Below are 16,595 nucleotides of genomic sequence, written 5' to 3'. Positions count from 1 at the left end.
TGGTCCAGTGCGACCGATCCATCGTTCAGTAATCCGCTGATTTAAAAATTCCCGCACTTCCAGATGCCAGTGTGGTGGTGCCCCATCCTGTTGGTAAATAGTCGTTCGAATCAGTCTCCAACTGTGGGAAAAGGAATTTCTCAAGCATATCGAGATATGTGCTTCCTGTAACAGTGTTCTCGGCAGAGAAAAATGGACCATACACATTTTACGGTGAAAATGCACGAAATACATTAAGTTTAGTATGGTTTCACATGTAAACGTCGACTGCAACAGACGCCAGACGGACATGGGGGGCATGTTGAGCTCTCGAGATGCACGGCGAACGGATTTCTGAGGAATCCTTGTGAAACTTATGGCGGATCCGCTGGACGTCTGTGTCAGACACTCGGGGACGGCCCGGCGATTTGCCTTTACACAAACAACCTGTTTCTCGAAATTGTTCGTGCAATCGTTTAATGCTCTGTGCTGTAGGAGGACCCACGTCATACTTGGTACGGAAGTCACGCTGAACAGTTATCACTGACCCGCACTGCGCAAAACGTAGAACACAAAACGCTTTTTTTCTTTAAAGTCAGTACCGCCATTAGACTGTTTTTTATGTGCAGTGTTAAATTTACACGATCATGATTTCGGCTTTATTATCAAATATTTTAATGTTAAGTGACTGTCATTCAGTCAAGATGGTATACTCAGTGATAAAACAAAGCAGTAGGCTTTTACCAGAAATACTGATCCTTAGACAATGTGTCTAATAGTGTTTTTTAAATACGACAGTATGCCATCTTAGGCAATGTATAACATTAAAACACTTGACAATGGCACTTTAAAGCTGAAATCATGCTCGTGTAAATGTAAAACTGCAAATAAAAAACAGTCTAATGGCGGTACTGACTTTAAAGAATATGACTGTGGCCGCACATCATGAAAAAATTATTAAAACGATTTCTGTTGTCCTGACACCATTTTTACTACGACTGAAGTGGGCGCACGCTGCTTCTACCTAGTGGGAACTACGTAAAACTCGAGTGTTTGCTCTTTCCAACAGTACGTTGTTCGCGCACATGTCTCAAATAAGGTAAGTCATGATTTTTTAAAATCGTATGATTTTCTTTATACATCCTGTATTACAATGCAGCAACCATCCAAAGAACCTGGGAGCCACCTGGGTTAGGCCACTTTCCTACTGACAACGTCTTCGGAAAGCAGCTGACAAAATGAAGATCTAAAATAATTTATCGGAAAAAGTAAAAGAAACTTGTTGGGGAGGCGATACAAGAACTTTGACGGAACAGCACTGGCTTCAGTTCATTCGCCGGCGGTGTACAGTTCAGCTGTATGACTCAACAGTTCGCACTCCTATCTTGAGGATTTTCTGCTCCAACAGCTCTTGCGCGTCGTGTCAGGTACGCTTCCGTCTACGCCTGTTGAGTAGCTCCAAGCGCCAAGCAATTACTCACCACAAGACACCAAACACTCGCGCGGATGTGAAGAACGCGTAGCACGCAACGTTCTACAATCAGACTGAAGTGTCGCCAAGCAGTCTGGAGAGCCGCCACGAACTTTGTTAGGGTCCCAACGCCTTCGATCCTCTGGCTGTCTGGAAATCGGACTGGTCACCCTGTTGGGAGTAGAAAATTCGACTTGTCACCAGACTGCCGGACGTCAACGTGCGCCGTGTCACGTGGCACAGATTGACGAACGTAGTGCGACGGCTGACGGGGAGAACCGCTATGGCGATGATGGGGGGGGGGGGGGGGGGGGGGACGACGACTCTGCGAGGCGTGCCCGGCCGCCTGCTGCGGTGTGGAGGTGGTGCAGCGGCGGCTGCAGTGTCACGTGTGTACACCGTGCAGGGCAGTACCGACGCGGGTGCCTGCGCTCTTCCGACGGACCCCGGGAACCTCTGCGTCCTGAAGTACACCGGGACACTCTGTTGTGATTTTTTGCTCCCCTTTAGACAATTTAAATGGTTCTTTATGAATTTCCTAGTTTGGGATTGTTTATGCATTTTTCACTGTCTAAGAGCACCAGAAGCTGAATAAATAAACACAGAGTAGCCGGCCGGGGCGGCCAAGCGGTTAAAGGCGCTACGGTCTGGAACCGCACGACCGCTACGGTCGCAGGTTGGAATCCTGCCTCGGGCATGGACGTGTGTGATGTCCTTAGGTTAGTTAGGTTCAAGTAGTTCTAAGTTCTAGGGGACTGATGACCTTAGAAGTTAAGTCCCATAGTGCTCAGAGCCATTTGAGCCAAACGCAGAGTGACGAGATGATTGTGTAGGTAGTTCTCACAGTACAAGCCCAGTACTGTGGGTTCGGCCCCTCGCTGCACCATGGACTACTCATAACTCTTTCATGTTAGTCGATTCTTACGTCGCTGCTTTCTAAATGAAAAGTACAAAAATGTTGATGTTCTACAGTACTAATTTACTTAGTTACTTGCCTGAAGACATGGCCTTGTAAGCCGAAAACCCATTACCTAAATAAGTTACTACCATAGTGCTTTTCATTTATCAGTACAAGGCTTTCCGTGGTTTTCTTAATGATCTTCAAGTGAAATGATAATTAAATCAAGACCCTACGCTGTCGACAGGCGTTGATGTACATCAACGGGGACAGTTTGAAAATGTGCGCTCTGGCTGGGACTCGAACACGGTATCTCCTGCTTACATGACAGACGCTCTATCCGTCTGAGCCACCGAGGGAACAGAGGATAGTGCGACTGCAGGGATTTATCCCTTGCACGCTACCCGTGAGACCCACTTTCCCAACTTAATGTCCACACACTACATTTGTAGTGCCCCTGCCCGTTAACTCATTACTCGCCGCAGACAATCTTATCGTGTCTCGTAAGAGTTCGGGCAGTGCGTATGCATCCAGCACAGAAGAAGGAGGTCAGTGGCCGTTTAGCCTTAACTATATGAAGATGGTATCTATTCTTTCGGACATGTCCGAAAGAACAGATACCATCTTCATATAGTTAAGGCTAACCAGGCATCGACCTCCTCCTTTCAGACATGTCCGAAAGAACAGATACCATCTTCATATAGTTAAGGCTAACAGGCCATTGACCTTCTTCTTATGTGCTGGATGCAGACGCATTGCCCGAACTCTTACGAGACACGGTAAGATTGTCTGCCGAGTAATGAGCGTAATGGGCAGGGGCACTACGAATGTACGGTGTGGACATTAAGTTGGGAATGTGGGTCTCACGGGGAGCGTGCATGGGATAAATCCATACAGTCGCACTATCCTCTGTGCCCTCGGTGGCTCAGATGGATAGAGCGTCTGCCATGTAAGCAGGAGATCCCGGGTTCGAGTCCAGTTGGGGCACACATTTTTCAACTGTCCCCGTTGATGTATATCAATGCCTGTCGACAGCGTAGGGTCTTGATTTAATTGTCATTTCATTTTAGAGCGCTGCAAGGTCACCGATGGCATCTTCAAGTTGTTTATAAAGAAGGCGAAGGTTGGCATGGTATATAAAAAGCTTTTTCCTCTTTATTTTGTGATAACGTTTTCTGTAGATTTGTGTCGAAAGAATATTGTACAAAGCAACCTAGTTAGAAAAATGCTTAACATACTATTTTTGTGTAGTATGTGACGTGTGCTGTGCGGAGATAGCATTCGATCCCCAGAGACTACTGCGATAACTCCAGTCGTTCATGTCGGCGGCGCTCGTCATATCGATCTCTCGCCCTTCACTTGTTGGCCTCTGACAAGAAATCTTCAACGTAGTAAAGGAAAACTAACTCCTTGTTTGTTCTTTCGTGCAGGTTTCTTCGTTTACTAACAAGAGGGGAAAAATTTGCGGATAGTTAAACTGGCTGGTTCAAATGGTTCTGAGCACTATGGGACTTAACATCTTAGGTCGTCAGTCCCCTAGAACTTAGAACTACTTAAACCTAATTAACCTAAGGGCATCACACACATCCATGCCCGAGGCAGGATTCGAACCTGCGGCCGTAGCGGTCGCGCGGTTCCAGACTGAAGCGCCTAGAACCGCTCGACCACTAGCGGCCGGCATAGTTAAACGCTTCGCACATATTATCAGAATGCCAGTTGCTCACGCAGCTTGATTGCGAATTCTTAGCATTCGATTGTATTGTGAATGCTCGCATCTGAGAGTTCGATCAGTTTTCTCAGCTCTAAAACACCCAGGAAAAGCTGTTAAGAATATTTCTCTATCTCGATATTAAATTCGATATTAGGACCCTACGCTGTCAGCAAGTGTGTGCAGTTGACGGGCGAGTTGTAGGGCTGCTGACAGCAAAGTTTCAGAACGAGGAAACCACTGTCTGAGTTGGAGCGGTCCGTACTAACTGCTCAAAACTACTGTTGGCTGTGTAAATTAAATGTGACCTGATCTACTATACGGAATGACGAGGTCTCCAGGTGCAGGTAATAAATGTGGATTATCCTTGAATGTTGAAATGCATTTAAGCGAGGTCGCGAAGCTGTGACGAAATTTCGGTCTGATGCACGACAAGTTCACATTCGGCTCTGTCTTACTGTTTTGGTTCGTAATGCAAGCTGTTGTTCAAAACTACAGAAGTGGCCAACTGCCTGTGAAATGTCTGTACCGTAGCGGAATTCAGACGTTCCACATGAGGACGCCTCAAGTTGCTAAGTTTCAGTAACCTGAGACAGTCAGCTCGTGCGTTCGTTGGTAAGTGTCCAGCCTCCGCATCCACAACTGCTGTGACTTTCCCACACCGTCTCTCTCTCTCTCTCTCTCTCTCTCTCTCTCTCTCTCTCACACACACACACACACACACACACACACACACACATAGACAGAGACAAAGAGAGAGAGAGAGAGAGAGACTAACAGGCCTAACAAGGCTACCCATTTAAAATTCAAAGGTAGACATGAGCTCGTAGCCCCCCAGTTGGAGGCAGCTGGCAATTCTAGGGGTTAAAAAACCGTACAGGGAGGTTAAAAATTGGGTCACAAAACGCCGCGTGTTTGGCGCTGCAAACGGATGTCAATGTGTTGGCGCGGCAAGGGCATACAACAAATGAAAATGGATGCGTGTCAAGAACAAAGGGGTGCGCACTCGTTTCGGAATTCAATAAATCGTTCACGCGATGCCTGCGGGGAAATGCGGCAGCGTAGTTTACATTCCGGCGCACTCGCGTGGTGGCAAAAATCGCGCCGTGCGTGCGCGCCTAGCTCACGCACGTGATTCACTACTGCCGGCGGGGGCGCACAGTCAGTCGCCGCGTGATTGCACCGTCACGGCTACAGCGTAGGTATGACAGCGACCGATCCGCTTGTGAGTCAGAATTCGCTCCACCGGCAGCACCTGAAGGGAAAAGGCGCCTCTGGCACAGAGCTGTCGTTTAGTGCGCCGCGCATGCGTGAATACGTAGTTGGACGCCGCGACAAACAGAAATTCCACCGAACAATCAACAGGTGAGATAAGCCCTCTTCGCTATAGTACTAGAATATCTTTTTAGGTCGCGATGGCCTTGATCTTAATTCTTACCGAGCACTTCTTTTCTTCTGCTAACCGACGATAATCGTGCTGACAGGTTCGTCAAAGCACGATGTCCTAATAACACGTCATCGATTGCTATAGCCCAATCCGTTTCCCCTGAGACCAGTCAGACATTAGGTAGTAGGACCCGCCCCCCCGCCACACACATATTCATCAACATTAGTACTTAACTGATCTATAGAATGAAAAATAATTTTCCAGAATGAGATTTTCACTCTGCAGCGAAGTGTGCGCTGATATGAAACTTCCTGGCAGATTAAAACTGTGTGTCGGACCGAGACTCGAACTTGGGACCTTTGCCTTTCGCGGGCAAGTGCTCTACCATGCGAGCTACCCAAGCACGACTCACGCCCCGTTCTCACAGCTTTACTTCTGCCAGTACCTCGTCTCCTCCCTCCCAAACTTTACAGAAGCTCTCCCGCGAATCCTGGAAACATCCCCCCGGCTGTGACTAAGCCATGTCTCCGCAATATCCTTTCTTTCAGGAGTGCTCGTTCTGCAAGGTTCGCAGGAGAGCTTCTGTTGCTCGTTCTGCAAGGTTCGTAGGAGAGCTTCTGTTAAGTTTGGAAGGTAGCAGACGAGGTACTGCCAGAAGTGAAGCTGTGAGGACGGGGCGTAAGTCGTGCTTGGGTAGCTCAGATGGTAGATCACAAGCCCGCGAAAGGAAAAGGTCCCGAGTTCGAGTCTCGGTCCAGCACACAGTTTTAATCCGCCAGGAACTTACAAAAATAATTTTCTTTGAACAGTCATTTTTTAAAATGACAGATGACAAAACATCATTTTTTAGGTATTTTATTAAACTACCACTTGATGAGTCAGTGAGACTATTAGTAATGCTTATTTCTAACAACTTCTTTTTTCAGAGTGATGAAGCAATTGTCAGTGCATTACGGGTGGTACATACGACTACTCCTCACAAAACAAAGATGACTGTCCACATCTAGTGTAGACACTTGTTACAAAACTTGCTTCTCCTGTACCACTCCTCTCCCTAAAGATACTTGCTTCCCCACGCCCTGCACCTATATTCAGAATCATCGAAATCAAAATCTGTGCAGTATATCTAAGCCTACTCTTTGTAAATGACTTGATTGATGGTTCAAATGGCTCTGAGCACTATGGGACTTAATATCTGAGGTCATCAGTCCCCTAGACTTTGAACTACTTAAACCCAACTAACCTAAGGGCATCACACACATCCATGCCCGTGGCATAATTTGAACGTGCGACCGTAGCAGCAGCGCGGTTCCAGACTGAAGGGCCTAGAACCGATCGGCCACAGCGGCCGGCACTTGATTGCTGGACTAGTTACTTCTGAACTGGCTGGAAGTAGAAGACTTCAGGCTGCCAATACTGTGCCGGCCCTGCAACAGAGTAGTAGCCATTACAAAGTTAATGTTGTGTTGTGCTGTCAAATAGCTCATTTATTGGTCCATTAAATTTCGGACGTACAGCCGCAAAAATTCCTCTTCGTCTTCTTGTGATATTTCGGCTGTATACCGTCCAGCTGTCTTCAGAGTGAGCCGAACGACTGACGCTCCATCACTCGCTCCGGCCTTTAAACACGCGGACCGCGCCGCTACGCATGCGGCCACAGATACGCGAGGTGCCACATATGTTGATAGGTGACAAAAGAGGTACAGTATACGCAGGAATTAGATGTGTGGATGCGCGGTCGGTCCACGCTGGGATATCGCTGCGAGCTGTGCTGTGGCAACGTCTTTCTAAGTTTATTACAGAAAGTGCCGGGTTTCATGAGTCATCGAAGCTGAAGCCGCCGTCGCAGTTAATTAATTTCGTCGCCAACCGAATTCCAGTTGCTTTTTACACTATTGAATCCCAGAAAGATGAAGTCGAGGCTAAAATTTTGGCGTTATCGTGCACCATAGAGTGCCCACTGTCAATACAGTGCTCTGCCACCACCCATTTATTGCGTTGTAAGAGGCGAGTGTGCCTGCGGTGCTCTGTGCATCTTTCATGGACTGTACTTGTCGTCTTCCAGTGTATGAACGGCCACACTTTGAGGGGATCTTGCGAATCCTCAGGCTTCCAGAACACCAAATCTTCTGCCGGCCGGTGTGGCCGTGCGGTTCTAGGCGCTTCAGTCTGGAACCGCGTGACCGCTACGGTCGCAGGTTCGAATCCTGCCTCGGACATGGATGTGTGTGATATCCTTAGGTTAGTTAGGTTTAAGTAGTTCTAAGTTCTACGGGACTGATGACCTGAGATGTTAAGTCCCATAGTGCTCAGAGCCATTTGAACCACCAAATCTTCTGTAATGGAACCCTGGCGTGCTGTTATCTTTGGTGGAGGACGGCTGTCGTTGGTGGAGGGCGGCGGAAAATCACTTTCACTTTGTTTGCTGAGGATTTGTCCTATTTTTGACAATAGGCTTCCCACATACGGTAGGAAAGCCATGGATTTAAAACTTTCCGTGTCTTCTTCTGCATTCCTTATGCCCACAGTTGGTTTCATCCGGAGTGCCTTACGTATCTCTCTTCAAGCTCGTCCTCCAGGTTGCTGTCGTCAGCAGTGGACGTGTGCTCTGTGTACCAGAGGTCTGAGAACACTCATCGTCTGCGAATGATGGTGGGAGCTATAAATCCATATGCGCCGGTATCTGATTAGCTGGTTTCCGATTAGCTGCATGTCCCAAAGTGCGATCATCTTTGCGTCGTACCAAAACATCCAAAAATGGTAGGCATCCCTCTTCTTCGATTTCCATTGCAAACTAGATTTGTCTGTGGATGGAATTCAGATAGTTCAAAAGTTATCGTAATTTGTTTTCACCATGGGGCCAGTCTACAAACATGTCATGAACACACCTCCCGTGGGGTTCGAGCGAGCATATTGCTTCCAGCGCCTTGTCATCGACGTCCTCCTTAAACAGGTTGGCTACCAAGGGCGACAAAGGACTGCCCACGGCGAAATTGTCAGTCACATCAAAAAATTTGTTACTAAATGAAAAGTATGGGGAGGTCGCGACATGTTTAAACATAGCTGAAAATTCTTTGTGAAAGGCTTTGTCAGTAAGATATAGTGACTATGAAAGGGGAACCTTTCTGAATGTCGACACTTCATCGAAACTGCCAAGTATATTTGAACTGTTCAGTTTCAGCGATTTTAGTTTGTCGGTGAAGTCCGCATGGTTACGTAGGCCTGTGTGATGAGCACATTTGCACACAGTAGGCCTTGATAACGACGCCAAGCGTTAGTAATAGGTTGGGGGGGGGGGGGCTTTGTCAACTATAAGACGCGTAGGAATATCCTTCTCGCAGATCTCTGGAAGTTTACGCAAAAGCATCAACGAGAATAAATTGTCAGTTCAGCTGTCAAAAGCACGCATTTTCACTACAAGCTACAGTGTCAGGCTAACCACTCGAAGTGCGATGGGCCCCGAGGTGTCTTGCGCAGAAGACGGTTCAGTATACCAGCCTGAATGAGCAAACCCCGGATACTTGTCAGCTTCAAGTAACAGGATGAGCTGTGGATACCTGTAGTCCTGCCGATACAACTAATAGACACAAAGCGTATTTGGTGGAACGCTTGTGAGTTAACGGGCGAGTTTGTGGCGCCCTGGAAATATTATATGTTCGGAGTTGGAACGGCCGCACAGGAGGCTCGTCAAAGACGCGGCCTGGCGATGACCACGTGGTGCTAAACGTTAGCTTAGCAACCGCGTGATGCCACAAAATGGCCGGTCCAGCAGCGTGTCCGGGAATTCTGCTGTGACGAGGGCGGTGCTTTGTGTCGAAGAAGGGGAGACGCCGGGAGTGCCAAAGATGCCGAAATTCGTGAAACCTTAATGCCAGACATTTCACAGTTCGTATAGAAATTAATTGTAGGCAGAAGAATCATGAGACCTCAAAAGGAAACATGTACATTAATATTATTTGCAAGACGATTCTGATGGTGTAATCAGATTTTCAATTAGTTTAAAGTTTAGTATCTGACGCTAAATTATACAAGTAACACCCAGAAACGAATTTCCAAAATACAAACGCCTCATCCGATTTTGTTGATCGCCGTTTCTTTAGAAAGCTATTAGTGTAAAACTATATCGGGATGAATTACAGGTATGTAACTTAAATAGTACATGAGTTATTGGAGGTCAAAGTGGTCGATCACTATTGATGGCGTCAGGCCATAAGTACTCCACAGTTACAAGAAAAAACGGTAGCAGCATGCTTATAAATATATCGATTCATGCGTATCTTTGTTAATATCCGGTATATGCTATTCACGAAGAAACTGGTCAGTTGTTTACAGTGTTTTAGGAAGCACAGAGACATTAGGCTCCTGGCCTACCTTTTGCTTCCTTTCTTTTGATATATGTTTATTTAATTGTTTATCTATTTAATAATGTGTGTTAGAGCGTGTTTATGGTCCAGCCGTAGGAACGTGTATTTAATTTCAAGCATTTAAATGTGAATCCAGTATTTCGAAAATGTTTCATTATGTTTGTGACTGTGCGTTGGCATGAAGACATGGCGCGAGCGCTCTAGCCAATCACAGCGCTCGTGAATGGGGAGACTGGATGGAACCGAGTTTCCGGAGAGTACGGGACAAGACACGGAAAGTGCTGGACGGCGCGGCACTCCCACAGTCGCGGGAAAGACTTGGAGTGGAGCGGTTTGCGCGTGATCGCGAGAGATAGAAAGCGCTGTAGCGTTTGTCGCGTTTTGCTTTCTGAATCTGTGATCAGACGGCCAGGAATATCAGTGAGTTTGCCGACCAATCTCTGCGGCTGGGGCTGCGGCAGTGGCATTGCCGACCGACCAGGCACGCGAGGCGCCCGCGGTATGGCAGTCGCCGTGGCGCACCGCACCGCGGCCAGCTGTCGATGGCCGCCGACTGGAGCGATTGATGGCCGCGCGCTCACGCGGGCTGGCTGGCTGGCTGGCTGGCTGCGGGCCGCGGCATGCTCTCCTCCGCCGTGAGCGCTGTCAGCCCCCACATTGCTCATAGGCGGGCCAAGTCAGGCGAGAGGCAGGACGTAATGTAAAGTCCGCTGTTTGTGTTTCAGGCTTCATCCACCCGCAGCTATACATCACCTACCTCCAGCAACAATCAACTTTTTGACGTCCATATATAATGCCTGTTTGAAACTTCACTACTTTCCCAAACCATGGAAGCAGGCTCGCATAATCACATTATCCAAACCAAACAAGGACCTACTATTTCCGCAAAAATTATAGACCAATTTCACTGTTAAACTTTTTAGCAAAGATCTTACACTACTGGCCATTAAAATTTCTACACCACAAAGATGGCGTGCTACACACGTGAAATTTAACCGACAGGAATAAGATGCTGTGATATGCAAATGATTAGCTTTTCAGAGCATTCACACAAGGTCGGCGCCGGTGGCGACACCTACAATTTGCTGATATGAGGAAAGTTTCCAACCGATTTCTCATACACAAACAGCAGTTACCGGCGTTGCCTGGTGAAACGTTATTGTGATGCCTCGTGTAAGGAAGAGAAATGTGTACCATCACGTTTCCGACTTCGATAAAGGTCGGATTGTAGCCTATCGCGACTGCGGTTTATCGTATAGCGATATTGCTGCTCGCATTGGTCGAGATCCGATGACTGTTAGCAGAATATGGAATCGGTGGGTTCAGAAGGGTAATACGGAACGCCTTGCTGGGTCCCAACGGCCTCGTATCACTAGCAGTCGAGATGACAGGCATCTTATCCGCTTGGCTGTAACGGATCGTGCAGCCACGTCTCGATCCCCGAGTCAACAGATGGGGACGTTTGCAAGACAACAACCATCTGCACGAACAGTTCTACGACGTTTGCAGCGACATGGACTGTCAACTCGGAGACCGTGGCTGCGGGTACCCTTGACGCTGCATCACAGACAGGAGCACCTGCGATGGTGTTCTCAACGACGAACCTGGGTGCACGAATGGCAAAAAGGCATTTTTCCGGATGAATTCAGGTTCTGTTTACAGCATCATGACGGTCGCATTCGTGTTTGGCGACATCGCGGAGAACGCACATTGGAAGCGTGTATTCGTCATCGCCATACTGGCGTATCACCCGGCGTGATGGTATGGGGTGCCATTGGTTACACGTCTCGGTCACCTCTTGTTCGCATTGAGGGCACTTTGAACAGTGGATTTTACATTTCAGATGTGTTACGACCGTGGCTCTACCCTTCCTTCGATCCCTGCGAAACCCTACATTTCAGCAGGATAATGCACGAGCGCATGTTGCAGGTCCTGTACGGGCCTTTCTGGATGCAGAAAATGTTCGACCGCTGCCCTGGCCAGCACATTCTCCAGATGTCTCACCAACTGAAAACGTCTGGTCAATGGTGGCCGAGCAACTGGCTCGTCACAATACGCCAGTCACTACTCTTGATGAACTGTGATATCGTGTTGAAGCTGCATGGGCAGCTGTACCTGTAAACGCCATCCAAGCTCTGTTTGACTCAGTGCCCAGGAATATCGAGGCCGTTATTACGGCCAGAGGTGGTTGTTCTGAGTACTGATTTCTCAGGGTCTATGCACCCAAACTGCGTGAAAATGTAGTCACATGTCAGTTCTAGTATAATATATTTATCCAATGAATACCCGTTTATCATCTGCATTTCTTCTTGGTGTAGCAGTTTTAATGGCCAGTAGTGTAGAAAAACTCATCCAAGCAGAACTGAAAAAAAATCCTCAAGGACAATAGTTTAATCATTCCAGAACATTTCGGATTCCGTGAAGAACATAGCACAATCCACCAGGTGACCAGACTTGTTGGACACACATGTCAAGCCAGGAACATAAGACACAGTACTGGAGCGGACCTGCTTGACATAGAAAAAGCATTCGATAGTGTGTGGCACTACGGCCTCATCTTTAAACTTCGTCAATACAACTGCCCCAATCATCTCATTCACACAATAGCATCATTTCTCCGCAACAGGACGTTCTGTGTTCATGTCCCAGGAGCGACTAGCAACACCAGATCAATAGAGGCTGGGGTACCACAAGGATCAGTCCTGGGACCTATTTTCTATTCGATTTACACAAATGACATCCCCAAACAACTAGGAGGTCGCTTATCCCTATTTGCTGATGACAGTGCAGTGTACCGCAGCAGAAAAATAGAGCAACACCTCCAGACCATCCAGCAATGGGCAAACCAATGGAAAATTACCGTCAATGCGGAGAAGACACAGACCATACTTTTTACTTATAAAAGAATACCTCCTAACCTCCACATCCGGTTCAGCGACAAAGACCTTCCTTAGGCAGACTCAGTAAAATATCTTGGCATCAAGCTGGACAAAAAAATGACATTTCGAGACCACGTCACAGACATCTGCAACAAGGCCACAGGAACGATCTTCAGACTCTACCCAATCATTAAAGGCATAGAATCAACATGAAAGCCAAAAAGAAGATCTTCAAAACCATCACTGAACCAGCCGTCACCTACGGATCCGAAATCAGGTCAATGGCCGCAGACACCAATATCGCAAAAGTACAGGAAGTCCAAAACAAATACTTCAGAATTGCTGCTGATGCTAGCAGGTATCAATCAAACAGAAACATCTATACAACTCACAGTATACAAAAAATTCCAGAAATCATCCAAAAGAAGTCCATTAAATTTTTCCACCAAACCTCAGACTCCAACCACCTACTCAACAGGAATCTGGGACAAAATCCACCTGACCCCTGAACTAAATTCCCCATCATGACAAATACCAGGAACTATAACGTACGTATTTAATCAAATCAATCAAATCATATAAGCTACACACACACACACACACACACACACACACACACACACACTCAGACACTAAACACTTACATACAATCACGACGTTTTCATCCCATCATTTCGTTACCATCATCACCAGACAAAAGGCAGGGATCACATCAGATACGATCCTTTGAACACAGCGGTTCATTACCCATCAGACCACCTCGTCGTCGTCCCCTGTCATCCGAGCGGTTGTCTGTCTCCCTAGCTGAGAGATCAGCGCGGCTGACTGCCTTGCGTGAGACAGGAGGGGTGTCGGTTGCCGGCCGGGTCGGTGATTTTATCCACTCGTCGACTGAGTTCTTCGACGTCGTCGTCGTCATCATCATCATCATCGATCGACACGCGCAAGTCGCCGAAGTGGCGGCGAATGAACACTCATCCAACAGGCGGCCGAACAACCCCTGATGCCGTCTCCCGGCCAACAACGACATACAGTCATTTCATTTTTCATTTGGATGAACGTCTGAAGGTGGAAGGCAACGTGTCCATTTGTGACATTTTTGAGTTACGCATTGCTTGTTGTAGCCGAGACAGATGTGCCAGGGAGTAAGAGGACAATAAACTAGAGCGCACACTTGCCCGAAATCTTCTCAGTAATTCTGGAGACGATAAAAAAGTAAAAACGCAGTAGCGTCTTACGTATTTGTATATTACACGTTTCATGTTAAAAGCTGTGTTGTGGAATACGAAATGCGCGGATAATTTCACGATATTGCTTCACTTTGAAAAGGTCTGTATTCATGGGTTCTGCTGGGAAAGAGAATTGCACACCATAAAGGAAAGAGCCTACAGAAAATGTTTTACTGAAGATTTCAGTGTGCTTTTCCACGTAAAAAAGCGCTTGCTAAATATGTGACGAAATTGAAATTTATAAACCGATTGAAAATGAAGGACGAAGAGATATATTGAAAAATGCTCTTGAGTTGCAAATCCAGGGGTAGAGGCAGAAAGTGAGAACTTCAGCGAAGCTAAAGGACTCCAACGAACTGCTCCCATACGTGGCCCGTGCGGTCCATACCTTCTACTCTGTTTTGTTTATGTAAGTGATTTCATCCCCATTGATTTCAAGCATTTAATGCCAATGAATTTAATTTAACTGATTTGCAACTCGATGGCAGCGCAAGCTGGCTCCTGTGCTCCAACAAGTCCATTCCCGTAATCTCAGCACGATGTTCCAGTGCCTGTGTAATTCTGATTACGATGCAAAGTTCATTTGCATGGGAATACATTCAGTGTATTCCCAGTTGCGAATAAGAACAACAATCAACTGTAGAATGGAATGACAACAATGAAAATTTGTGCCGGATCCGGTCTCGAACCCGGATTTCCCCACGTCACTTGACATACGTTGAAGTTCATTGTTGATCCCTTCACTCAGTTTTTTTTTAAATTTTTTATTATTATTACGGAGAGCGGCCAGGTCTCCCACCGAATACACGAGCTACCGTGCCGTCATTAACAATTGGTCATCCATGCACAACTCACGGATCCAAACTTTCACTGCATCTACGACCTGGACTTGTGCATCCATTGTGTACACACATCGAAAAAAGTTTTGCATCATCCCAGTTCCCAGGACTCCTGTACATAAACGTTGACTGTGGATATTGTACCACAGACACAGTCCCTCGGACTGTTTAGAGATGGCACTAAACCCGCCCAAAGATGTAAACAACCATGCATTAGCAGAGCCTATTAGACAGAGGGGGGGGGGGGGGGGAGGGGTCCGACAGCCGATCAGTTCCAGTCATTCCACCAGGAAGGAGGTACACGGCTCGTGTTGTCTGTAGTTCAACCTTGCATAGACGGTCAATACCGCGGTTCGATCGCGTCCGCATGGTTACTTTCAGCCAGGAAGTGTCCAGGCGTCTTGGAGTGAAGCAAAGCGATGTTGTTCGGACATGGAAGAGATACAGAGAGACAGGAACTGTCGATGACACTCCTCGCCCTGGCCGTCGAAGGGCTACCACGGCAGTGGATGACCGCTACCCACATAGATTATGGCTGGGAGGAGACCTGACAGCGACGCCACCATGTTGAAAACTCCTTTTAGTGCAGCCACAGGACGTCCTGTTACGACTCAAACTGTGGTCAATAGGCAGCATGATAAGCAAGTTCACTCCCGACGTCCATGGCGAGGTCCACCTTGGCAACCAAGACACGATGCAGCGCGGTGCAGATGGGCCCAACAACATGCCGAATGGACTACTCAGGATTGGCATCACTTTCTCTTCACCGATGAGTGTCGCATATGCCTTCAGCCAGACAATCGTCGGAGAGACAACGCGGTCAGGCTGAACGCCACACCCTGTCCAGTGAGTGCAGGAACGTGGAGGTTCCCTGTTGTTTTGGGGTGGCATTATATGGGACCGACATACACCACAGGTGGTCATGGAACGCGCCGTAACCGTTGTGCGATTCGTGAATGCCATCCTGCGACCGATAGTGCAACCGTGTCGGCAGCATATTGGCGAGGCATTCGTCTTCGTGGACGACAATTCGCGCTCCCATCGTGCACATCTTGTGAATGACTTCCTTCGGGATAACGACATCGCTCGACTAGGGTGCCCAGCTTGTTCCTATCGAACATGTCTGGGATAGATTGAAAAGGGCTCTTTATGGACGATGTGGCGCATCAGCCACTCTGAGGGATCCACGCCGAATCGCCGTTGAGGAGTGGGACAATCCGGACCAACAGTGGCTTGATGAACTTGTGGATGGTATGCCACGACGAATAAAGGCGTGTATCAAAGCAAGAGGACGTGGTACTGGGTATTACAGGTACCGGTGTGGACCACCACCGCTGAAGGTCTGCTTGTATGGTGGTACAACATGTAATGTGTGGTTTTCATGAGCAATAAAAAAGGCGGAAATGATGTTTATGTTGATCTCCATTCCAATTTTCCGTACAGGTTCCGGAAGTCTCATAACCGAGGTGATGCAAAAGTTTTTTTGATGTGTGTATATTCCCGTACAGGAGAGCAAAGTAAAAGTAAAGCGTCTTACCTGTTCAGGAATATGCATAATGGATGGAGGAGTACAGGTCGTACCCGCATGCTTGGTGGCATATGGAAGTTTGGGTCTGGCCGAGAGTCAAGCACGGATAGCCTGTGTTAAGGCGACAGCTCGGAATAAACGGTGTAAGGGGTATGCGCTATACGCGCTGCCTGCAACAGGCAAGACTTCGGAGAGTCTCTGACCAGAGAGCAGTATGTAGTTGGTTGTTTGTTGCTTGTCGCTAGTCTGCGTGAGTCGGCAGTAGTCGACTGTAGTCGACAGTAATTTGCGTGAGTCGGTGGTTGTGTGCGCG

At 47.5% G+C, this 16,595-nt stretch overlaps 1 protein-coding gene across 1 annotated transcript in view; it reads left to right on the top strand.

The window, feature by feature from the left end:
- LOC124797879 (CD109 antigen) overlaps nt 1–16,595 on the top strand; it is an 855,659-nt gene that overhangs the window by 434,750 nt on the left and 404,314 nt on the right. The window lies entirely within an intron of this gene.

This window comes from Schistocerca piceifrons, chromosome 5, assembly GCF_021461385.2.
Source record: "Schistocerca piceifrons isolate TAMUIC-IGC-003096 chromosome 5, iqSchPice1.1, whole genome shotgun sequence".
In the NCBI taxonomy this organism is placed as follows: Eukaryota; Metazoa; Arthropoda; class Insecta; order Orthoptera; family Acrididae; genus Schistocerca; species Schistocerca piceifrons.
This window is presented reverse-complemented; position numbering and strand designations above follow the sequence as displayed.